Source organism: Corvus hawaiiensis, chromosome 3 (genome assembly GCF_020740725.1).
Source record: "Corvus hawaiiensis isolate bCorHaw1 chromosome 3, bCorHaw1.pri.cur, whole genome shotgun sequence".
In the NCBI taxonomy this organism is placed as follows: domain Eukaryota; kingdom Metazoa; phylum Chordata; class Aves; order Passeriformes; family Corvidae; genus Corvus; species Corvus hawaiiensis.
This window is the reverse complement of record NC_063215.1, coordinates 40,606,253-40,632,091: the sequence shown is the minus strand read 5'-3', so window position 1 is coordinate 40,632,091 and position 25,839 is coordinate 40,606,253. Positions and strand designations below refer to the sequence as shown.

The 25,839-nt window shown below is 37.0% G+C and overlaps 1 long non-coding RNA gene across 1 annotated transcript in view; it reads left to right on the top strand.

Moving 5' to 3' along the window:
* Positions 1 to 25,839, top strand: part of LOC125322318 — a 36,425-nt gene that overhangs the window by 1,431 nt on the left and 9,155 nt on the right. Inside the window, exons 2-3 of the long non-coding RNA XR_007201951.1 lie at positions 601 to 750; positions 4,337 to 4,503. This is a non-coding gene — a long non-coding RNA (uncharacterized LOC125322318). The remainder of the gene's footprint in view (positions 1 to 600; positions 751 to 4,336; positions 4,504 to 25,839) is intronic.

The window sequence follows — 25,839 nt, the reverse complement described above, 5'->3', positions numbered from 1 at the left end:
GGGCCATGTCACCCCCTTCTGCTGTGGATAAGCTTCCCCCCCTGGTGAGGACCCCTCAGCTGGGCTCCTCTGCACAGTGGAGGATGGGCGGTCACTGGGCTTCTGACCAGAGGTGCTTCCAAGATACCCAAAGCCTCTTGTCCCTCCACCCCTTGGTGTGAGGGTCTGTTCAAGCCTGGCAGCTGATAGCCCTGGGGCTGTGGTCTCCACCTTGGAGGTGTTAAGCCTGTGCTCAGTGAATGTCCCCAGTCCTGAGTTGTTACTTTGTCTTATCTTCATCATCGAGCAGTGTAAGGCCTCAGTCAGGGCCTCATTCAGGGTGCCATAGTCTTCTCCGCAGCTTTTGTAATACAGTTTTAAAAGTCCTTCAAGAAAATGTTTAAGTCATAAACTATAGTATTTCAGTCTCTGACAACCACAGAGAGTAAGAGAACAGGTTTTTTATTGATAAGAGAAATGTGTTATCTACACATCAGATGATATACATTTTTTGATTTAATTTGATAATGCCTGAATTTCTTTGCTTTTTAGTTTTCGGTTAGGAAGACCTAGATACACTATCAGAACTGAAGTAACACATCTGTCCTCTGCTTCCTCCAGTCCTCTACTTTTAGAGTCCTTAGAGTCACTGCAGCTTCTTCCTGGACATTCTGTACCTTAAAGAGTGTCCTACGGCCTATTGCTCCCTGTTGTCCTGATGGAAATCATCTAGGTCAAAGCCTGTCTCTCTCCCCTGGCATCTCTTTAGAGGTACGTGAGAGAAGGATTTATCTTTCCCTCAGGTTACTGTTACTCTGCTAGTCAGTAAGTGCAGTACAGGGAACCTAACTGGTAATATTTGCAAGAAATGTTACTGATGTTGTTCCTGATAACTTGGCACCTTGCCTTTCTCCTTTATTTTGAATGTTTTTACCATGATATGCGATGTGCTGTTTACTTCTGCAGATCTGTGATGAAAGCAAGTTAACACACTTAGAGAAGAAAAAAATAATCCTCTCTAATGGGCTGTGATGATGCACTTGGCTTTTTTTTTAGCCCCTTTTGTTATGGTAAGATTTCCAATAGCAGTTTTCTTTGAGTAGGAAATCAAACTAGTCTTTTTCCTGCCAGAAAGAAAAGGGCCTGCAGCTGACTGTGACATTGTTTTAGTGATGTAGGAATCTGGAGGAACAGGGAAAAAGACCTGTGCACACAAAACTCCTGTATTACTGGTTTTTCAAAAAAGTATGGAGAAATACACGTATTTTTTTTTAATGGGTGTTTCTTTCTGGTTTTTTTTTCATATGACAGATACAGAATTTTCAATCTTGAGTGCTCTTGACTGATTTTAAGAATTATACTACTTCTTTCTAAGCAAACCTATAATAAGATAAAACATTCAGTAAGTGAAATTTAATAATCTCTAAGTTAAATGTCCATGCACCAAATCTTCAAGTCCTTATTAAGTGTTATTCAACATCAGCCTTCACACAGGCAAACTCTCATAATCTCTGTTCTCATGATCCTACATGTTATATTGAGTTCTACTTTTCAAGTATTTGCCATTGTCTCAAACAATGACTGTTAGGTCAATAAGTGATTTGCGTGGTCAAAATTTTTTATATTATGTATTGTTTTTTAAGCCAAAGTTCCCTTTGCTTAAAGTCTGAATGGCAAGAGAATTCAATTTCTTGAAATGCACACTGATGTATGACTAACAGGCCAAAGCAAAATGGAGAACTTCTAATTCATTACCTACTGCAGGGTCTTCAAATCAATCGAGAGATACTTTATTGTTACTAGAATTATATTCCTTTTTCTTTGCAAAGTTTTTTTCCCCATGATAAGAAAGGGTACTCAGCATTTCTTGACGGAATCATTTCATGGCCTCTAACCAATGGTCTGCAGTTTGACAAGGGAGGTAACACGAAAAAGTGTCAATATTTTGTAGCCTGAATTTAACGTTTACAGACACCATATTAAAAAAGACTGTTGACGTTTTGTCACTGTTTCAGAATACATCAACAACTTATATATGAGATTTTGTAATTTTAAAATAAATTCCTAAGTAGGTTTTGAAAATGCTTTTTTCTTTAATACATTTAAATTATTTTTATTAACTTTATATTCAAAGTCTCGACAAATTTCAAATAACACACATTATATATGTTAGAATTGTGTATGACATCTACTAATGATCAGTAGGTTAAACCTCAAGTGTTACATGATTTGCAATTATAAAGGTCAGAAATTGCATCTCGAGTATAATTAGGCATTTGGGAATGCCTGTTCCTTAAACCAAACATAAGAAAAGGTACTTAGTGAAAATTTTACTTAGGTCATTTGTGATAGCCTTCCACTGATGAACATTTCCCATAATCTCCTGAGAATATACATCCTGTAAGCTGAATAGGTATATAGCATTTTTGAAGCTGAAAAATCCTTAGGAAGTATTTTTAGAGTTGGTCTTTTTTTTCTTTTTTAATTTTTAAAAATTTTTTTAAAATTGTGAAAGAAAAATAACAAAGCCTATTCATATTTATATCAAAGTCATGTTTCAGGTGCAAGCTGAAACTTTGTCTGTCAGAATGGATGGGCAGAATTCCAGAGCAGAATGCTGGCATACTTGGCAAGGGTGAACTTTTTAAAGCCATGAAAATGTAAAGCAAATCTGTATCTTGTCATATGACTGCTGCCAGCTGCTGTTGCAGAAAAATGTGTATATTAAAATTAGAATAATAATATAGCATCATAATATTACGATAATAATGATAAAATAATATAATAATATTAAAAATGTGCATAAAGTGCATATTTATTCTCCTCTGTATATTTATTATAAATACAGGCATCATGAAAAATAGATTGAATGCAACTGATACTCTGAGCATAAGATTTTTGTCCCTTCTCTTATCTAAGTATTCTCTACATTTCAAATATTGTTCACCATCCTGAAAACCCATTACCACAGACTACTTTTCCTTTTCTACATGGCTAAATATTTTCTTTCAGTTTTCTAGTAAATTTGAAGGAAATGGTGAAATGATGAAAAATTATAAATAAAAGTGAAAGAATGCTAAAGGCTTGAACTCTTTGTTGATCTTTTAAATTTATTTCCTATATTAGAAATTAAGACTGATCCATTAGAAATGGGAATATGCACCTGCTAAATCAAGCTTTTAGGCACTTAATATTACAAGTAGATGCTAGCATCTAAATATTTTTTAAAAATTGCTTTGAAAACCTTCATATTGTCACCATTAAATCTTCAAGTTTATATCTTGTCATTATTCTCAGAATATCCATAGTTACTTACTCAGCTGAGTAAGTAGGTTTAGATCTCATGACACTTTGAGCTATAAAATCTGTAAGTCAGGCATCCAACTCTGAGACTATAATTCAGTTTTCCAACTGAGGTGTTACACGTATCCCTGTACTTTCCCCTCCAGGAAGAGATGCAATTAGACGGAGGCTGATGCAGAGAAAGCTGCACAGAATGTTGAATTCTGGGATGCTTTCTTTAGCATCTTAGAATAAAACACATCAAAGATAGAGGTGCAACTGCAGTGCCTTTCTTCAGGATCTTGCTTAGTGGCTTCTGTGCAACTGGGAATTAGGGTTTTCAGCTTCCATTTCAGTTCATACCACAGGTCATGCTTTTCTCTTAAAATACAAGCAGGTAAAAATTCTGCCTTTCAGGAAAATAGTTCAGTGGCAGGACCACACTGCAGGCATCACAGTACTTGGTACAGCCCTCCTTAGCCTGGGAAGATCTGACCTTCCATCTCCTCTCTCTGTTCTAAACCAATAAATAGAATGCACTAGGATGCCCAGGGTAAGTGGTGTGACATAACACATGTCCTTATGGTGATACTCTCTTAGGGGTCCCATTCATGCTGTTTAACTGTAATGAACCCTCGTGTGGCTACACCTGGGATTGTGACTAGGAAAGTGCCAGTATGATACGGGCTGATATGGGCCAAAAACCATACTCAAAACAGGCTGATGATAGAACACTATGCTTAAGAAATTGCCAGTATTAGACCCCATGTCCTGCCTTTGCCTAATTTAGTAGGCTAGACATAGTCATTAATACCAAGATCGTAAGTTTCCGGGGTGTTCCATGTCCTCGTCACTCTTCCTTTTGAAGCTGTGCTGCTCTGCAGTCAGGAATACTTGATTCAGAAATCCAGAAAAAGAACAAGTGAAAGACAAGTGACCTTGTGAGTGGAGTTTAAAACACTCAGTGAACAAAGAGAAAATGAAATCTGAGTCTTACTTGCTCGACAAGTGTTCTCAAGGCAATGTAGAACCAGCAAACATCACCTCCATTTCTCTCCTTATTATTTTTTCAAAGAGAATAAGAACTGCTCAGTTCCTCGAAAGGATGCTTTACCCTGTGTATTCAAAGTGGATGAACTCACCTTCAGCTTGAGGAGATAAAGGATAGGAATTCAAAGATTTCCATATCTCCACAGTTTTCTGATTGTGCTTCTACAATGCAGATTGCACTCACTTTAATAGGTAAGGCTCTTTCTAAACCCTGGCTAATTTATACTGCAGATTTTGCATTTCATTCACCAGACCAAATGAGAGGTAATCACTGAGATAAGGTAGATTCTGTTACTCCGGTCTGAATTTTGATAAAAGAAAGCTGCAAAGAAATCTTGAAGGGTATTATTTAAATATTTTTTTTCTGTCATTCTCCTTTAATCACACAGCTTGTGACAAATATGTATAGGTATAAGTAGAGGTGAGATACTTTTGGGAGAAAGCCTGCAGTTTTTTTAGGCATTGAGTTTCACAAAGCAGAAACACCATCTACAATGTACAGAAATATGCTCATTATGACCAAAGTCCACTTCAGATCACAGCTCTCCGAAGAACTCAGGGGTCTCAATTATTTAATCCCCGCAGATGCTGTAAATTGTGTTAATTATTTACGTATAACAGCAACAATTGCCGTGGCGGTTTTGTCGCTGGATGTTGGCAGAGCCTTTTCGCCGGGTCGTTGAACACGCTGCCCACTAGGTGGGGGTAGACAACCTCCTACAAGCAGCCGCGTCCCTGGAAGGGAAATGTAGCTGAAGATGTTACAGAAACCAGACTAAATGCAGATACTTTGAGAGGTGTTTCGGTTTTGCTTTTGTTTTACTGGGGGGGAGTTGTGTTTTTTCTTTCCCCTCCGTTCTCCTCCCGTGGTTGTGTTGGTTTGTTTTTACGTTGTGTGTTTGTTTTGCTGCGATAAAACAAAGATTACAATTTGTGAACTACTGGACTTTAAAGGTGATAATGAACTGACAACACGGGCAATTAAGTTCAGTTTGCATTGAGAGAGAACTACGGTTTTGAACTCACATTATTACAGGTCAGGTCATTCGTATGCATGCAGACTAATGTGGATTAATTATTTGCAACTGCTTATTGAACATCAGACTCAGTTGATTACAACTGGTAATCCATAATAGGTAGATCCAGTAATTTTAAAGTTAGGCATAGGCACAACACAAAATGATCTACCTTGTCAGAACACAGTGAGGCACCATAAGTCAATGAAAGTATGATTTAATTAGCAAGTTCATAAGACACGAATTGTATGTGCACCAGACACACTCCACGTGTCCTCTGTTTCTGAGTGAAAACTTTAAGGAAATCCTAAGTGTAGTCAGAGTGGTTTGAATTTCTAAAATGCAACACAGCTGAATCATGCAAATAAGACCGCATACATTTATTGCAATGAATGAATGACTGCTTTTTCTGTAGGTCAGCAAATAAAAATTTATTAAATCACTATACTTGAAATATTATGAAATCCTAGTTGTCAGGAAATGTCAGTTGTTGCAAATTCTAGAGGCCTTTCATAAAGTAGGTTAGTAGGGAATAGGAGGATATTGTCAGATTAATGTGTTTCATTACATCATTTAGCATTTAAAAGGTGTGATACATGAAATCAAAGATTAGTAGTTTAATCTACTGTTGTTTTCCTTTTAAGTAGCATCTTTACTGCTGCACGTGTTTCTTAATTGTTGTAAACATAGTGGGAGTTGAGACAAGAAATTTGTGATTTTATGAGCACATTCAGTTTTGCTTAATTAGACAAAGACAATATGTTGTTTGAGAATAGACAAAGTTCATTTTCCAGGACTTTCAGATTATCATTACCAAAAAAAAAAAAAAAATCAAGCTAAAAATGAAATCATGTTCCAAATTTCTAATAGCTCAAATTGTTTGTGTACTGTAGATGGTCCCATTTTTAGTTTAGACCATTTTTAAATGAATTTTATCACTTTCCTTCCTCAGAGTACAAAGGCGTTCCAGCATTTGTTTCACTCTTTGTCACCCGTCTTTACTTAAGCTTTAATAGTCCACTTCCAGAGGGTTGGCTTTGTTTTGACTTTTATGTTTCCCTTATTTGTGCTGATAAATGACATTGTATAAATGTTAAACTTACTTCTCCATGGTAGTATTTTCCCATAATTGAACGTTACATATAGAGGCATCTTTCTATCTGCAAAGAGACACATCAACTCAAATTTGGAACTAGCTTGCTAGCAGTTGTAAAAAACCCACTTGCAACAGCTCTAAGTCCTACCAGTGGTAAAATGCTTCTTTCACTAGAGCACTCAATAATAAAAGAAAAGATGTACAAAGCCAGTGTATACGCTTTGAAATAAGAAACAGTACTTCAGAATTAGCATAAAATATATATCTGTCTGATTTCTGTAATATTCTATGTAATAATATTGAACTACAACACATTACAAGTACTTTAAGAAATTAATATTATAAACTTTAAATATACCTTAATCAGATCTTTTCAGTGATGCTAATGATATATGAAAGTGTATTGAAGTACTTTAAACTATGAGCTCAATCATATTAAAAAATACCTTCTACTCAGATTGGTTTAACACAGGTTTAAAGGGCTTTTAAAGAGTTTTAGAATTTAATTTGTCGTGAGAACTAATCTCAAATGTGCCAAAGAATCAAGTGCTGAATATGTTTGCATTGCTATCAAACCACCCTTAATGTTCTACCTTTTCTAAGACACATTTCATTGATAGGTTACTTAATATGGCTTAAGAAGCATTTTCATATACTGAAGTAATTCCATGCAGTGTCATGATACATAGTCATACTGTATTCATGATGAATATTAACCACTCTTTAGAGTATCAGCTTGATTGTCATAAAATGTGCACTTTTCTTGACTGATTATATGTGGGTTGGAAGACTATCTTCTATTTCCCTCTGTGTTTTAGTCAATCTACTCAGAACTCCCTTAAGTAAAGATATATGCCAATGACCATAATTGTTTTTCACCTTCTTTTGGCACAGTGAGCTACTCTGCAGCTACTCTGAATGATGGGATGTTTCCCTTCTTCCTCTACACATTTTTTTGACACTACACCTGCCTCCACCACTCATCAAGTGGCATAGTCCAAACACCTTTCTAATCCAAATATTCCACAATCTCATTTCACTTTTCCACAGTCAACATAATCCCAAACCCACTGCAGTTAAGGCACTTTGTACACTTCAGCCACTTCAGCATAAATCCACAGTAACAGCTGCAGTAACAGAAAGAGAGAAATCTGGATCTCACTGAAGTCAATGACAGCTTTTGCACCTTGAATTGGTTTCACTAGCAACCTTTTAAACTGTAATCTAAATATTCAGGTCAATTTGAAAATACAAAGTCTCTTCTTTTTCTTTTTTCTTTTTTTTTCGCTGTCCCTAAAGTCCCAAGGAGAAACATGGATGAACATACTGTGAACTGTGCAATGCTAGATTGTTGAATTTACCATTTTCTGCATGAACCATGTGAACACTGAATACATACATGTGCACCCAGTTCTGCACTCTACAAATATGTCAGGTGTGTTAAACACCTACTGATACACTCTGTGAAAAATCAGTGCATTCCTGATGATTTCAGCTCTATGCAATTGCAGAGAGGTTTAATTGCTCTTTGTTTTAATTTATTTTAATTGCTCTTGCTCTGATGGAGCAACTGTACTTCTGGGAATCCAGTACAAATGACCAAATTTCTCCTTTTCCACCAAGATAAATTCCTTTTCCTCCAGGCAGAAAAAAAAAAGAAAGAAAAAAAAAAGGCATGTTCTGAGAAAGCAGGACACAGAGCTACATCAGAAGCAGTAAATTAAACACTGTCAAGACCTTCATTCTGTCTTTGTGGCCAACCAACACAAATAAGCCATGGCTAATTAGCCATCACTAAACTTTCTTACCCTTTAGAATATGGCATCTGCATTCAAGCTAGTAACTGGAAATTCTCTTGGCTTTAGTACAAACTTCAAGCCACATCTGGGAGGACACTGGTTTGATCAGGCCAAAATCATGCCAAAGCACTACTCTGACTACTTAACAGGATAAGAAAGGATTTGTCAAGGTTTAATATGTTAGAATACAATGGTCACAGTGCCTTCAAGGGTGATGTTGATTGGGTGAAAAGATTGACCTGAAAAGACTTCTGCAGTATTAAGTCTCTGCATTTGCTAGTATTTTAGCAATTAAAACACATTTTAGTTTTGTGTTAGGAAATTTTGGCTTTCTTAACTATACAACACATTGTGATAAAAAGTTTTTTTTCCTTTCGGTTTGGAAAAAACTTACCAAAACTTTTCCTACTACCTGAAACTACTCCCAAATTCAGATTGAATATATACTTTCAGCTGAAAAACAATACATGAAATGCTTAATAAATCAGAGGAGGTGATTACAGTCATTTCCAGGTGACATATTCTGATTTTGCTCTGCAAGCAGATGTGTTGGGATTCAGGTGAAATTCCACAAAATCAGGCCAGAATTAGACAGGTCTAGGGAAGTTTATTTGAAGGGACAGACTACTGTAGAGTTCAGTCTCTTCCTAGTTCAGAACACAAACCTTGACAGAAATTTTCCTTCTCTCAGCAAAATGTCTTAGTCAGCAAGTTACAGAGCAGCCTGGAGTGTGAAACTGTTTCAATTCGTATTAATTGAATGCTTATTAATTCAGAATGTGGTAGCCACCTACTTCCTCTTCCCAGATGAGTGCCTGAATCACAAGATTTGTGATAACCGGAATGAAAAAATGAATGCTGAATGGTATAGTAATGCCATCAAAATTTTCTTTTTAAAATGTGTGCACTTGAGACAATACTCTTCTCTGGATTTTGAACATTTTTCTGATTTTCAAGAAAGGTGAAAAAAACCCCTAGCCCCTAAACTGAATCAAGTATATTGAACTGAATTTATTTCTTTTAGAACTGTCAGAACAGCAACTACTCAATTATCCACTGGATTTGAAATAGAAGATTGCCCAAAACAGACTTCTGCATTTTATTTTTACTTAAGTCTTTGAGATGAAAAAAGCGCTATTGCTTCATGGCACTTACTATTCTTTTTTTCTCCCAGTTCTCAACTGAAGTTTTGAAATTATTTGATCTTACTTTATTTTCCATGTTTTAGTCAGAAAGTCAGCAAGGACACTAACATCCTGAATATCCTGGCGTGTATGCAAAATAATAGGCTCAAAGCATACTAATGACTGCCAGTTCACGCTGTCTGCGGAGGATTACTAAGGATTACATGTAATTATCTGAAACTGCACACTGGTTTTTGGCAATTTTTTTAAAAAGTGGAATTGATAGGGCTTCTAGTTTCCTGCTAAGATTTTACTTTTATATTTTGCATTTAATATTTTCTCTTTTATGAAAAGTAAGAAAACACCGTAATAAATGAAAGAGTCCCTGAAAGTCACTTAGGGATTAAATATATATAAATCTCAAAGCTGAATACAGAACTCAGAGACAATACCACTAATTTATTTGATATTTTACAGAATCTTGCACAAAATACACTTTTAAAATGTCACTTATGAGACCATGGACCAGATTTTGATCTTCATTTCTAGTTTCTGGGAGTCTGTGTAGGAAGTAGTGTAACAAAACTAATTGTAAGAATTTATGGAAGAAGAAGGTGACATTTATTTCAAAAAGTTTCTAAGTGATTCCACTTATATTCTCACACTCCTGCCTTTGTAAGCTGGGGACTCACTCTAGCAGTTTAGCTTGGACCATTTGTATACCAGCTACTGACTTCACATCACATCTCTTGTGGTATTTTTGATTAGTGATGAGAAACTCGTTTTTCTGTTAGTCTTTTTATATGTTTTAGATGCCAGCAGTTACTTAAGTGATTCTTTTGCATCAGAACTCAGCTTATCTAAACCCCCATAAATATTAGCCAAGGTTGCCATTCATTGCTTCTTTTTCTCTGTTTGGAATACACAGATCTTTATGGTTCCAGCCTGTGTTCTTTTTGGTCAAACAAGAAATAATGGTGTGTGTGGTGTGCTTTGTTTTCAATCTCCTGTTGTCACAGTACAAACAGATCCTTCTGCCAACAAGTTGTCTGTGCTCTGGCCTTATAGACTGCAGGCTTTCCAGTTTTGGTAGAAACAACACATTTTTCAATTTTATTGCTGTGAACAGTGGTTTTTGTTAACATTACATGCCACTGTCTTAACCCTTGTTTTGCTTTTTCTTCCAATATTTATGTATATACATTTCCATTTGCAGCTCATATCAATCTTTGTTTATCAATGTTTAAAAAATCAGGGGAGATGATTGCAGCCATTTCTAGGTGAGATATTCTGATTCTGCTCTGCAAGCAGACATGTTGGGATCCATGTTGGATGTAATTCCACAAATTCAGGCCAGAATTAGACAAGTGTAGGGAAGTTTATTTGAAGGTTCAGGCTACTGTCCCTTAATATTCCTGTTATAGTTCTCCTCCTCTGTTGGCCCTAAGGATATTGGTGTTTATGTGTAGAGCTTTAAGAAAGACTCTCAGTAAAAATATTCAGCTTTAAATGTTAGTGGTGTCCAGTAGGGATGAGCCTGTCCTGGTCACCATTATCACACATACTTCACCACAAATTAGAAATTCTGTAGTTCAAACAGGGAAACAGAAAAAATAAAATCAGAAAAAAACTATACATGAGACAGGGCAAAACCAGGATACTTTTAGTCTGTTGCAAACACTTTAATCACACCAGTCTGTCTCTCACTAAGGTACTGGCAAAATGGAATTGAGGTTCACCAGGTCTGGTGCAGATTCAAAGAGCAGAGGCTGTACAGCCAGCAGCCTTGCTGACTCTTGCTTAGCCTAGAAGTTTGTGCTGGGATAGAAGAGAGATTCTCTTATTTAAAAATCCTTGGACCATATTTATTCTCAATGTTATAGCTGCTATGTGAAAGGCCACTCAGCCTTACTGCAGCATGTGGTGCATGTGGCATTTCAAGTTACTGTAGGAGTAAAAGTTATTTGCTGTATTCAGTTTTCTTAAGGTCCATCAAGGAATATCCCTTGTACTTTTGCCAGAGAAGGCCTCTAACAGTTTCTTTTGGTCATTGGGTTTAGTCCTCTACATTTTACAAAATCCACTATGTCTGACATAAAAGGCTTCCATAATTACAATGCCCAATTTTTCAACTGATATGGAAAGCTTTATTTAAATTTTTTGTCACTGCTAATGAGTGATCTGAGATGATGACTGGTACATTCTAATTATATTTCCCAGTCTAGGGAATTACCATAATTAGACTTCACAATACAATCTTGTCACTTTACCATGAATCTCAAATTCCTGGTAGAACGTTATTATCGCAGGTTCCAAAAATTCATCAAAAATTTGCACCCATATTACACCTTCATTAGCAATTTTAATTAGCAGGACAGTTACGGAAAGGAAGAGGAAAGAAAGCTTTTAGTTCAGCATCAATCAACTAAGTATTTGACAGACTTAACGAAAATCTGTATAAGAGGATTCATAAAGCAAGAATGCTGAGTGAAAACCAACACAATATTCAGCAGAGGATTTGAAATCATTGAGCATATCATACAGGCAAGTAAGAAACATTTCTGTCACATCTGATGCGCTAAGCAATGCTTTCAATAATGCAATGATTAGAGACCTGCTTGGTGCTCACCTGGTGAAACCAAAGTTTTCAAAAGTATCAAAAATATGTCTTGATTTTTATCCAAAAGCTCATGATTTCTTATCTTCACTATTTGATAAAGTAATGACGCCTGCTTACACAAAGGTCTTCTCCTTTGTATAGGCTTCATCTGAGGACTATGCAAATATTATTGGTCAAGGTAAAAGCTTAGAAATATAATTTCTTTTTAAAACCTTGTTTTATAAAAAACTTAAAGACTAAAGAGGAAGTTATATAGCAAAGTCTCTTTGATTTCCTTTGGGAACTGTCTGTGGCCTTGAGAAAATTCCACTGAGAATCAGTCAAAATTGGAGAACATCCCAGAGTATCATCTCACTAAAATCCTTTGGCTGCCCTATATCAGATGATGAGGCCATTAGGGTGTGAATATGTTATGTGTATAGAAAAGGACAGAATTAGTTTTTGAGGTCATCCAAAACTGTAAAGGCTGATGCTGACTGAAGGGAAAAAATGTCTCCATTTTATTATTTATTAGGACTGTATTGAACTAAAATTATAACTAAAAATTATGTATGAGTTTGGTAAGGGTGCATGTGGAATGGGTTCATCCAAAAAAGCAACATATGAGGCAGATAGAAGCTAACATCTCAAAATGTCCATATAGTTCCAGCTTTGTCAGCTGGTCTAAATTCATATCATTTCACTGAAGTCTGAGGAGTTATTCCTGTTCATCCCTGCTGAGCATTTGGGCAATTAAGTATCTGAAGTCTGGGCAGTCATGTCAGATGTCAAGGAAGATGCCAGTTTGAATGAAAATATAGGGTTGGTGAAATCCTCCACATACAGTTAAAGAGTGGGCTGCCAAAAGGTTAAATCAATGCAGTTTATATATTAAAAAAAAACCCAACAGAAAAAAAAGCACTTCATAGTTCAACACTCAAGGAGCTAAAAGTGAATCAAGAGCTCATGAAAGGTCTAAATGCTAAGTTTGTGGAAGTGCCAGAGAGAGATACTTGGGAAGATGTTCCTATTGCAGGACTATCAAGGGGCTGATTCAGCTTCCCATGGTCTTCACTTCCTCAGATGGTTTGTATCCTCTATTAAATTTAAAACCTTAAAATGTCTCAAAGGTCAAAGCAGTTCAGGACAGATGCCCTTAGGATTTAAGAGTGACAGTTTATAAAGGGAATATAGTGCTAAAGTCAGGTTTGAACAACAGTACTCTAAGCATATCAATCTGCTTGGATTACAAAGAATTTTTGGCATTTGGTTGGATAGAAAATTTATACCTATGGGAGGCAGTGACTATCCTGTCAAGAGTGTTGAGAACATTCCCGTCACTTTTTAGTGAGCACTTTTGATAGCAGTGTCTCATGAAACTCTTCAAGCCAGGTAAAAATCCACAACCAACAAAAAAACCTGAAACCAAAAACCCTGTGGGAGAGTTGCTTTCCAATGGAGAAGTTAAGAATGAGAATGACTTAAAATACAGATTAGAGAGGCTCAGCAGCTGCTGTCAGGATGCCGCAGTAGATGAACACAGACCCGTAAACAAGAAGTGAATTGTTAACGCGTCTAAGAGCAGCAAGTGACAGAACTAATTCCGCTCCGACATGTGCTCGTGCCGATTCTGCTGCACCCTGTTGCTTTACAGGAGGTAGATGTGTGAGAACCAAAGACTAATTAGGGAAAACAGATTAGCCTTTTAAGTTGGCCACCTGGTATCCACCCAGTTCCTGCACAGCTATGGACCCATGCTGCTCATTGTAAGAAAAGTGTAGAATTCTTTTTTTTCTTTTCTTTCCTATTAATTTTCTTTCTTTCAAAAATATCTCCTCAAAACTAAGCTTCACTAGGACTGTCAGATCAAAATCATATCAGAATCTAATTAATCAAGGCAAACTCAATATAAAATTAAAATTAAAACATTAGATTAATTATAAAAATGATTAATCTTTATAAATTTTAAGACGTTTGCTATCTTCTTGGGTATAAGTTCTAATTAGATAATTTGGTTAAGTCAATCAATACAATAATTTGAATGTTTAATGCTGAAATCAAATTAATATCTAATTTTTAAACCAAAATTTCAAGAGAAATGCTGAAGTTTCCTACTTATATGAAAGCTAACTCTTTCCTGCCTAAGAGGAGATACTGACTAAAAGTTCAATAATCACCACTTGTAAGAAGTTGTGGAGGAAAACTTTAATCTTGGTAGGGCTTTAAATGCAGAAAATAGAGCATACTTTTATGGTTCATTTTGAGAGACAAATTCTAAGTGAGATTGAATCTAAAACTGTTGGTTTTTTGTGCTTTCTCCAAAATAAAAATTAAAGAGGTCTATGAATGTGCCTTCAGAAAAAATAATTGAAATTTCAAGCCAGCTACTTAGCATTTATTAACATTCTGTAAAATGGAAAATAAGCTCAAATTTATGATTAGTAAACTGACATCAAACTGTTCTGAAACAGCATTTTATGTTGCTCTTTCCCTTTTGGAGTCGTCAAATACCTTATCTCTGGGAACAGGACTATCCAACATTGTAACAAGTGCAATTTTTCACTGTATGTTGCTCAGTGTCTGATAGAAAATATGCCTAATAATGTAATATGATACTGGTAGAAATTGGGGTTATGGAGAGTAAATAATTTTACTAATAAAAATATCATTTAAAAATGAATTTTTTTTTGTTTAATAAGATATTTCAATGTTCAAATATTTGTATTTTATATTTTTATGTCATGTTAGACCTCAGTTTGATCAAAATTTATAAATGTATTTTTCTCCTACCCTGCAAAATATTTTATTTCCTATTTTTGGAGAAGAGGTTACAAATTCCTTGTTTTTAAAATATTCTCAGCTTTAATTTGACATCTGGACCTACTTGAATTATTTCACGAGGAAAAAAGAAGTATTTTTGTGTTTGTTGTTGTTTTTTTTGTTAGGTTTTATTTTGTTGGTTTGGTTATTTCAGTGTTAAAATTATGAAGAGCAGCTACTTGGTATCTGAAACCTAGAAACCAATTTTCTGGTGCATTGACCTTATCCCAGAACTAATGTTTTGTAGACAAATAGCACAAGACACTTAAGATATATTTTCAGAACCTGATAATGCAAGGAAGGTTCTGTAGTCATTTGTATATTTGAGACTCTGTATGTGCAAGTTCACACCGATGTGTGTATATATATATATATGTATATTTTTCCTCATGACACAAAAGCCTTTGAAAGTAGTGGAACTGTTCACACTTCCATACCCTGATTTGAAAATTTAGTATTTTCTAATAGATCTGTAAGGTACTATTCTAAAAATCTGATAAGTTGTTTTTAGTTTATCCAAATTTCTTTGATGGTTCTGTTCTAGTTGCTTCCTTATTCTACTGAAATATGAAAGAAGGAGGAATAAAAATTCCTCCAGTCAAGATAAAGGGAATATTAGTGATGATAAATAAGAATGTCTTGTATGTAACCAGCAGACTTTCCTTCCTACCCCTTTCATCATCAGCCAGAGAAATAAAAGCCAGCTCCTTAATAAACTCTAAGAAAGGTTAACGAGTCTGCCTTCAGTGAATCATGAGAGGGAGTAGAGAATGGCTTTCTCTGTGAAGGATCACTCACAGAAAATGCCTTGCTTCTGCTACTAACTTCTTTTAAAATGAGCAGACAGAAGTTCAAACCCCTGCACTAAATACAGTATGCCTATCACATGCAGCAAGAAAAAATCTGTTAGCCAGCCGTAACATTAAGTCTAAAATATTCTACCTCTAATCTAACTTGAGAATTTAACACCATCACTCAAGCAATAATCACTTACAATTAGTGAGTAAATTGAATGGTGTTTTCTACAACTTTTGATTCATATTGCAATGTGTAGGTAATTTTATTTGGATCAGTCTTTCTAACTTGATTTAAGACTTTAATTATGGAAATATTATTTGCCCTCCATTTCCCCTTTAAAAATGTACTGCATTCCCTGGAAGCTTTATTTTCTTGATAATAGAATTTAATCTGAGGTTAATGACACATAAATTCTACCTGAGTACTTAATTCCACGTTTAATTCTTTTTTTTTCTTTTTTTTTTTTTTGTTTAACTTGGTTACAAAAGACTATGGTAGAACTGATATGGTAGAACTGAACTTAGCCCCTGTGCTTTTTAAAGCTATTTTACCTTTTGATCTACTTCAAAAATATGTATTCTTCAATATTTTTCTGAAAGCAAGGGGCCTTAATCATAGTAATTCCAAGTTCATAGGTAAAGTGCATTGCTTCTTGAAGGGCACACTAGAGAGGTTTATCAGGATTGTGTTTGGATAGAGAGACCTTGAGAAAAGGTCTCTATCCTTTGGTTATGTGAGAAGCTCACCACAGAGAAGTTATAGCAAGGAAAATTGAACTGTTGTGATTATTGTGTTTGGAAACTCGTAGTTCTAGCTCATTTTTTGGTTCAGATGGAACTGCTGATATAAAGCAGATGAAAGTTTAAGTGTTTTGTCTAGAATGGAAACTTACAGCGAAGACAAGCTCCTTTTCCCAAGAAAACACAAACTTGCATTTGTCAGAGACAAATGCAGCTCAGCACCATGCAATGCCACCTTACACCAGGGTGGGAGACACAGCTAGGATGGACAGAGCCATGTTCTGATGGGAAGATCAACAGACTTACTGCATAAGAAGTAAGTGGAAAAACAAAATTTGGATTAAAGACATAGACAAAGCCATGCTTAGCTTTCTGGTAGGCTCTTAGCCTATCAGATCATTGCTCTCGAAGTCTCTGTTGTATGTCTGTATCTACCTCTTGTCCCAAGCCTCCTATATTGTTATAAACTCCCTGGTGGATTTTTGCTACCTAAATGTGTTCAACATCTATAGCAAAAGGGTTCCTTGATCTTTACTGTGCTCCTTATTGTTCACATATGACAAAAACAACCCCAAAAATAATGATAAGCAGAGAGAGGTGTAATACAGGTGGAGGAACTGCTGCCTGAGGCAGCAGGATGATTGGATCACAGCAAAGCATGGCTTTAAGAGAGGGAAATAGAAGGAGTGAGCCCTTTCAAGCAGGGTTCTGCAGGAATTTCAAGGGATAGAGTTGGTTGTCCAGAGGTGATCATTCCTGGATTGCTGCAGGCTCCCATAATCCCAGCAACAAGAGTCTATGCCTGGCTGTGCTCTGAACCCCTCTCTGGCTGCCGCTGCTGGTTCCAGAGGGCATACACAGTGGTTTACTTAAAGAGAGGAATAAACTCTCAACTGGCCATCCTCTGTTTCAATATTTTCTTGGTTGAACTGGCTATAGCATTTCTTTTTGAGAGGGGTCAGGCAAGTTTTTGAATGGGACTAGAGAGTGGGCACAGCTACTAAATAGCCCCAGTCAGTTGGGCAATATAGGTGCTTGCTGAGGACAGTGCCTAGGACAGTCACTGCCTGATCTGCCCTGCTGAGAAGCCTAAAACCAGCCCTGCACAAAGACAGGAAAAACCCAGGAATCTCCAAATTCAGTCAAGGTCAATGTCTGACAGGAGGAGTCTGGTATTACTAAAACTGCTCAGGAAGTCTCTGAAATGCTGAATTCATCAGCTTGGCTCTTTCCTTGAGAAACACCAGCATCCTACACAGAGAAAGGAAAATATATGTTCAACTGAAACTCTTGGGGGGTATGGTGAAGAGGTGTGTGTAGAGGTTAAATCAAACTCAATCTATTTGCAAAGGTGATAACATCAGAAACAAGGAGGAAATGCTCAAAATGAAATGGGAGTCAGATCAGAAAACATTCATGGAATAACTAAAACAAGTCACTGTGTCAGGAAAAAAAAAGGCAGGCTAAAAGAATTAAAATAGTACTCTGCAGTGCTAGCCAAAATAGATTGTTTCAAGAAATCTCTAGAAGATCAGCCATGAAGAACCCCAGCTCACAGATCCAAAATACATTATCAAGATCTGGAGAAACATGTAGGAGACTCCAGCCGAACTGCAGAACTTCAAATGAGTTCAACTGAACAGGAAAATGCAAAAACAAATAACAAAAATTACTAAGACAGCCTTTAAAAACAAAGAATTGGAAAGCACAAAGAAAAGGTGTCACCCATGGTTTGGGATAAATTATTTTTCCCTGCTACAGTCTCTGTTTCTATGTGTTTCATAAGAAGAAAAGTCATTCAAAGGATGACACACACAGCAGTACAGCACCAGTACTGAAAACCAAAAGCAATTAAGTGTTTTGTAACTACAAATAAGTCATATGTCTCCCTTCCTTTACCTTCCTCAGAAACTGCTAAGGCTGGTTTTATAATGTCAGATTTTCAACTAATTGACATTTAACATAGGATAAAAATGTAGACAAATGAAAAGCAAAAGACATGAAAGGTCTACTTCTGATTGACTTCTGATTTCAAAGACTGTTCAGTCCAAGTGAAGAAATTGTAGCTGGGACAGAATTTTCAGAGACCCCTGCAAAATATTTGATTCAGCAGCCACCAGGACTGTTGTGACTGTTCCAGCTTGCACCTGAGTGTGTATATAATTTACCAGGGAGCAACAAGAGCTGCAAGATGTGTTTTCTCACCAGATTAGGCAACGTCTTTTAGGGAAATGTTGTCTTGTAAGCTGTCACTTTGTCCTTAAACTGACCCCTGGAGCAAAACAGGAAATATAAATCTTGATATTCCTAGATTCATCTCGGCTTATGGGCTTTTGAGATTTGTCAGAACGTCTCATTGCATGTATATCCTTTTTCCTGCAGAAAGCGTCTCATATTTCTCAGCCTCCCTAACTTCAGTCTTAAAAAAAATGAAGAAATTTAAAGTCGAAAGCAGGCAAGTATGATCTAGAGATGCAAATGCTGAAACTCTTGATTAGAAAGCCAAAAATAATGCTACTAAATTGGAAAATTAAAACAGTAAAATGTGTTCCTTATTACCTTGTTCACACCAAAGATACCTGCTATTTAAGCTATTTGACAAATATATGGGCTTTAAAAAACAAAGACAAAATTCAGCTGAGCATTCATCAATCTTCTAGATGCCAGCATTCAGAATAGGAACTAAAATTAGTTCAGCAACTGACACATCTATGTCCTTTCTCATTTTCTGCTGTTTTTTCTGAACTCACTGTGTTCAAGATTTTTCTCCCTCATTTCAGTTTTTATATGGATCAAACTGTAGCTGCACTGAACTGTAATTCAGCACCTTATCTACCTTCATAGGCATTGCCATAGTTTCATTTTTTAACTTTTGTATACTTTCCAATTTACATGTCCTTCTATTGGCAGCACTTTCATGACGCCATAAGACTTATATCATAAACTGCATTTCCTGAATAGATGTCTCATAAAATATAAAGCCTCTAAGTTTGCCTTGAACTTTTTATAGGATCATGACATAATACTTATTGAACAGCAATCTGATCCTCAGAAACATTTTTTCAAATCACCTTTTCCAAAAATTTCAGAATGCATGAGAATAGCATAAAAGACCAGACACAAAATTTTGGGGTATTTCTCTATCAGCATCACTGATATGAAAACCATACCAGAAATTAAGAAAAGGCTGCATCATCCAGCTCATGGTGTTGAAGTGGATACTAAATTATTTGGCAGAATTAGGCCTTTTCATCTGCATCATAAAACTGGGCTTAGGAAAGACTGACAGCACTAAAGAGGATGACAGGCAATCAGCACATGTAGTCTTTTCCTTTGTATATTCCTTTGTAAGATCAGAGATGATAGGCAAAGCCCTCTTAGATGGGCAAAAGTGTTAGGAAGCTGATGAGTGTTCTGTTAAATGATCCAGAACAGACTACTTAAAACTGTTCATTTGTTACAGACTCACAAAGCCCAGCTCTTCATACAGATTCACTAGCACATCAGGTTTTGAACCAGCACACAAATGACAGAGATCCAATATATAGTGAGATTATGTTTCTGAATGGTGCTGGCAGATTCAGGACAAAATATTGGGGCAGTAAAAACAAGCTTTCACTGGGACCTACATGGCTAATGCTACCTCCCTGCAAAAGTGAGGTGATGGGAACACTGGCACAGAAGCAGGAAACACTACAAGAACCTTTCACCTAATGACCAGCCAAATTATTAAACTCTGCACTCTGTGAATAACAAGACAAAAGAATAGACATGAAAGGCCCTGTGTAAAAGATTTTCCTGCCTGAACATAGTAGCCCTGTGTGATTTTAGACAACCTAAGATATTTTACCTCACTGATAGCCGAAACTCCCAAGCTGCATTAGATGATAGTGTTTAGGCACCTTAATCTCCCTCACACTCCGACATACATGCTTGCCCCTGGAATGAACACCTGTCAGATAAGAAGAACAAATAAATTAGTGAAATGAATCAATAAAATAAATATAAATAATTTTTTAAAAAAAATCTTCTTCCAAGCATTCATATTTAAGAAGGGGGAAATAGTCAACATTTAAAGAAAGCAAAGAGTTAGGATCATCTGCAGCTCCTCTCAAAAGTAAGCATGCCAAGGTTATTTCCATCAGAAATGAGCTTAAAAAGTGGTGTTATTATGAAGAGGTTTTCCATACTGGTAGATCTCACTGGCTTCCTAAAGATCCAGTTGCTTTAACATCTAATGAAAAATTGCACATGACAACACTGGTACGTGAAGGTGTGATTTGTCATAACAGGGATCGTGGTGTAATAAAGCTGCTCTGATTACACTTGAAACATTTATTTAAAAGATTAGGATATATACCAGTTTATAACAAAGTGTCATAACTCCAATATTTAGAATGTGCTGACTACATTTAAATCTTAAATGTCTTTTCTTAGTGCTACTCATTCAAGCAAAACTGATTGATTTCAAAAGGTATTTTGGCTGCATTAGAAGCTATGGACTCTGTAAATATGTAGCCCAACCAAGGTGAGGAGGCAGATTGCTACAGCAAACATAATTAAAATCTCAAAACAAAGATTAATTCAGCTAGTGAATTTTAACTTCACAGTAGAACCATAGCAGGAAAAAATGAAACAAACTCTCTTTCTAGTATATGAGTGTATTCTCAACCCAGTTAAATAAAAAAGGTCATTCAACCAAGTTTCCCTGCTGTCAGTCACTGGAAAAGAAGAGGAGAAATCCTGTGAAATGAATTCTCAGAGGATAAAGTTTTTCATGAAAACAAAAATAAATTGAATTCAACAGTTTGCTAACTGCAACCTGCTAACCTTATAAAAATATATCAATGATGTTAAAAAATAAAAGATGCAGCCAAAGGAAACAGCCAGATTCCTGAGGGAACAGAATGAATTCTCACTGGTAGTGGTTAGCCACTCACCTTTCTTATCCTGATAAGTGTAGCGGGTTGAGTTTGAAACCGGGCGGAAACACCAATTAAATGTAGTGGTTTTGATTCAAAATATTCATTATTTACTTATTTTCCTTCTGTGAGATAAGAATTAGGAGAAAAGCAAAGCAGGCACAAACCTTAAACAGTTGCAGTACAATGAAAGAGCTTTATTACTAACAGAATTAAAAGTAAAGAGAAAACAACAAAACAAAATTAAAGTAAATTCCGCCCCCCCCCCTCTTTCCAGCACTTCTCTCCTTTTATCCAGCTCACACAAGGGATAACAGAACATGGGATGTTAGTCAGTGTTGCAGTTCTTGAAAAGTCTCTCTCTTATGCTTAAGGAAAAAAGGGTTTTCCTTCAGTTGCACGTGGTTCCCAAACTGCCACCAATAGCAGACCCGCCCGGAAACAAACAGTCTGCTGTGTGTAGAACATCTCTCCCATGAAGAATTTCACAGTTCTTTCGCACTACAGAACATGGGCCATCACATGGGGTTATTCATCTTTTTGAGGATAAGTTATTTTGGCCTGCACACAGAGGCTTTTCTTCGCCACAAGTCTCTAACAGCCTCTTACTACTTCTATATAGCCTGGCATAGGCACTCTTCACAAACTTCATAGGCATACGTTGATTCTCCACCCCCCCCCCATGTTCTTCAAATGGATTAAAGAGACAAACAGTTTGTGGTATTACAGTTTCTTACCACGGCATGCAAGAAGGTTTCTTTTAAGCTGCGCGCCAGAATCGCGGCACCGCCCTCTTTTCTCCCGTCGCCATGCTCAGCTCCGTCCCACGTGACTCACTTCTCTTTCTCTCTGACTCTGAAGCCGCCATGTTGAAGAGTGCTCCCGTTCAGGCTTTACGGTGGGGAAAGCCTCGCTCCCTCTGTGCTGCTGGCTGCGTGGTGTCCTCTTCAGTTCAGCACGGAGTGTGCTGGCTGCAGACAGGAGGCTCTGCCGGCTCCCGCTGGCTCCGCCGGCTCCGCATGGAGAGGAGAGGGACCCGCCTGTCCCCAGAAGCCGCGCTGGATGGGTTTAGCTGTGGCAGTCCATGGCTGGTTTGAGCTGCCTGCGGCTCTGGGACAGTCCCCCTCAGTGACCCAGGGTCCGTGCCGCAGCGTTGGGAAAGGGGGAAAGGGGCAGTGGCCCCGGCCCGGCCCAGCGGGGCCGGGAGGCTCGGAGCCCCCCCCACCTTCCAGCAGGCGAGCTCCGACCAAAAAGGGAAAGTCCCGCCTTTCCGTGCGGTTTAAATATGTAAATTGTGAGAAGCGTAATTGGTCTTAAAGACTGTCCATCAACTCAGGGTCAACCCAACACATAAGCAATTAAAATGCTGTTCTGTTAAAGCCCAATTGCCATCTACTCTTAGTTTGTCTCAGCTTAGATGGATAAATGAGCATGGACTACTCCTTCAGTTCCCTGCCTTTTTTTATTAACTGCCTATGCACAGAAGGTTGGCAGATCTTGTGCAAGAAGTGTTAATTAAGGATGTTTACTTCTCTTTTCTTTTTTTTTTTTTTTCCTACAGTAGGATTAGAATTCTCTATACTCTTTAGCAGCCAAACTCTACAAAGAGGTACCTATGCAGTACTCACACTAAAGGAATTGGAAGTTTTGATTTATCAGTGTGCTGCAGAAACATATGATCTTAAATGTGGCTGACAGGGATAGCTTGCAAGCCTCTTGGACTTCTTTTTTTCCCTTCAATAATTTAATCCTGAGATAAAACAGATTTTGTTGAAGAATTTTTGAAACCTGCAGTTAGGGCCTTAATAGTGACTAGAGTCTGACAGTAAAAGCATTAATAATAAAGATAATTGTCCATTTCTTTCTACTATTGAATGTTTACTTACACAAAATGAATAGGCCCAACATGAGCAATACCCACATCGCAGCAGCTTGGAGGTTAAACCGTGACCTGTCACTGAGAGGAAAAACAAAGCCAAAACCTGAACTTCTTTCGCTTACTTTTCAACAGAATATCATCATAACACCCTAGTATTTCTCTCTGTATGCTGTCCATGACTCACACCCACTAACCAGCTGTCTTAGGAAAAACCTTTCTCTTCAAAAATTTCAACAGAACTGGTATGTTTGTGTTTGTGTGTAAAAAAATTTAGTTGTGATGAATATTTTCCATAAGAAGAAAAAACCCAAACCGGACGAACAACACAGCTGAGAAAGAGACATTTAGATAACATTTCTTAGGGGTTATCCTAGCCCTGCCTTATCTGGTTTAGTATTGAGCACAGATGCATTTTATACCTCACTTATATCTTGACAGTAAAATAATTTCTGACTTTTCTAAGCCCACCGCTGGATTTAAGAAGGCTGCAGCTTTTTGTCATTCATAGAAAGAAATAAATGGTTTGGAACTTTCATCAGAGCTGAGCGCCAGACTCACCTAGCCAAGGACAGTGTGAGGGTTGTGTCAACACAGACGACTCAGAAATTGTCACCATCATAACAAAAGCTTTGACGGCACCGTTTCCAACTGACAGCAGAAAACAGAATGCATTTTCAAGCCTCTATTGCTCTCAGAGAAAAAGCTCTATTGAATCTTGCAGAGACAGCTGACAGGATTATTTTCCTGCAAATGTTTGCCCTGCCCACCTTCTGTTTCACATTTCTTTCTAACAGAGCAAACAGCTGATGAAGGCAGGTTGGCGGTAGGAGAGTGTCATGTGAATGGGAGGAATGAGAATCAGGGGGATTTGCCATTCTTTGCAGGATACTAAGAGGCTGTTTATGTTGCTTTTGCACCAGATGCAGTAGAGTTATGAAGAGGAGAAGGACAGTCTAAAGCACTCTAGAAAGCAAGCAATAGGAGTCGAAGTTACATATCTGCCACTCTGTGCATATCAGCAGTTCCTAACACTCTTATGAATTTGGTTGTGAGAAACTAAATGGTGTCAGGATTTGGGTACAAGCCTGACATAAATTGAGGTGTTAGCTGCAAAGAGGAGATTGAGACCCTCTGTATTTTGTTGATAAATCAAGTTGTGTGACCAGAGAGTCTTGAACACAGTTTCTGCAAGAGTGTAACTGATACTTCAGAAGGCCCCCTCTCATGTCTCTGTAATTACCATAACTATGCTATTGTATTCTGATACATATTTAAATAATTTATATTAGAGCCAAGGAGGAAAAATACTGTTGACATACACACTGCAAATGAATCTGACATAAAATGATAATTCTGACATAAATTATTAATGCATCTTCTTATTTTAGGATTAATAAAACCTAATTTTTACTATGCTGACAACATTTTCTCTTTGGATATTATGATTAGACTACATTAAAATAAAATAAAGATTTAAGCTTTGGGATTAGAAAAATTGTCCCTTTCAAATTTTCAGGTGATTTGAGAGTTTTAGAGATGGTTTTTTGTCTACATATTATAGAAGCAAAAGTGATCATCAACTATAGGCTGAGCTTCCTCAGAGGCTTGTGTCATTTTGTTTAATTCAGTTTTGCAAGGAAGCAGGTGTACTATGCATACTCCAAAAGAACTTTTTTTCCTAAAAGCTGGCTTCAAACTTTGTGGAAGACTCAGTCCACATTTTGCCACCATTAAATTTCATTTCAGAACAGTCCTTTCTCTGGAACTGCAAGAAGACTGAATCAGGAACCATGAAATGGCATCAAAAACGTGTTTTCATTGTCTATATTCATCATATGGCAGCAGAATAAGGAACAAAACTGACAAGTATGGTTCTTACTGAATTATACTTTTGACTATAGGCCACCAGGTGTTCACCTAAATGAAGAAATCTAGAACAGCACAATGACCAGGAATAGTGTTTCAGCTGGTAATGTCTATCTCTTTTCTTGGATGCTGAGAAGCTTTGGATAAGTGCCTAATAGGGCTGCTGTCTGGTTGCCAGACACATTTCTTCCTGCCTTTTGGCGCTGTGTTTATGGCATACACTTGAAGATAGGATCTTCACTGTAGTGCAGCTGAAATCAGTTATCCACTAATGCATAACATATTTATACAAAAACGCTTTCTCTATCAACTTATGCCACTGTGTTTACATGTATTCCCAATAAAATCCACACATTAAACTGCTTCAAAATACCTAATGACTATATTAGTCCTCTGAATAGCTGTTGGGTAATGTGTGGTGAATATTGAGAATTTGTGCTCTGAGAAATGAAAGAAAGTAGAAAACAACAAGATTTTTTTTTAAAAGGGATAGAAGACAAAACCATCCTCTATAGCTACTTTTATAGTAAACAATGGGTTTGCTTGGGTTTGTTATTAGCAATGTCCACATTTTTTCTTAAAGGTGTGAAAACCTTAGTTAGGTATCAAATGCTCTTTATTTCTCCAAGTCTTCCTATGTACTTTTTAGATGGAGGCTGTATCCATTCTTTGACTGTGAATGCAAACTTTGGTGGCTCTGTAGACTACCTAATCTGCTCATGTAACATTACAGTTTTAAGTTTCAGAACCGCCTTACTATTTGTTGTTAATATTTTAAACAGCACAGAACATGCACTTCACTTATACACTTGTCATGAAGGCAACTTGATTTGCATTCTTACTGCAAGAAGTACCAATTTTATTTCTTT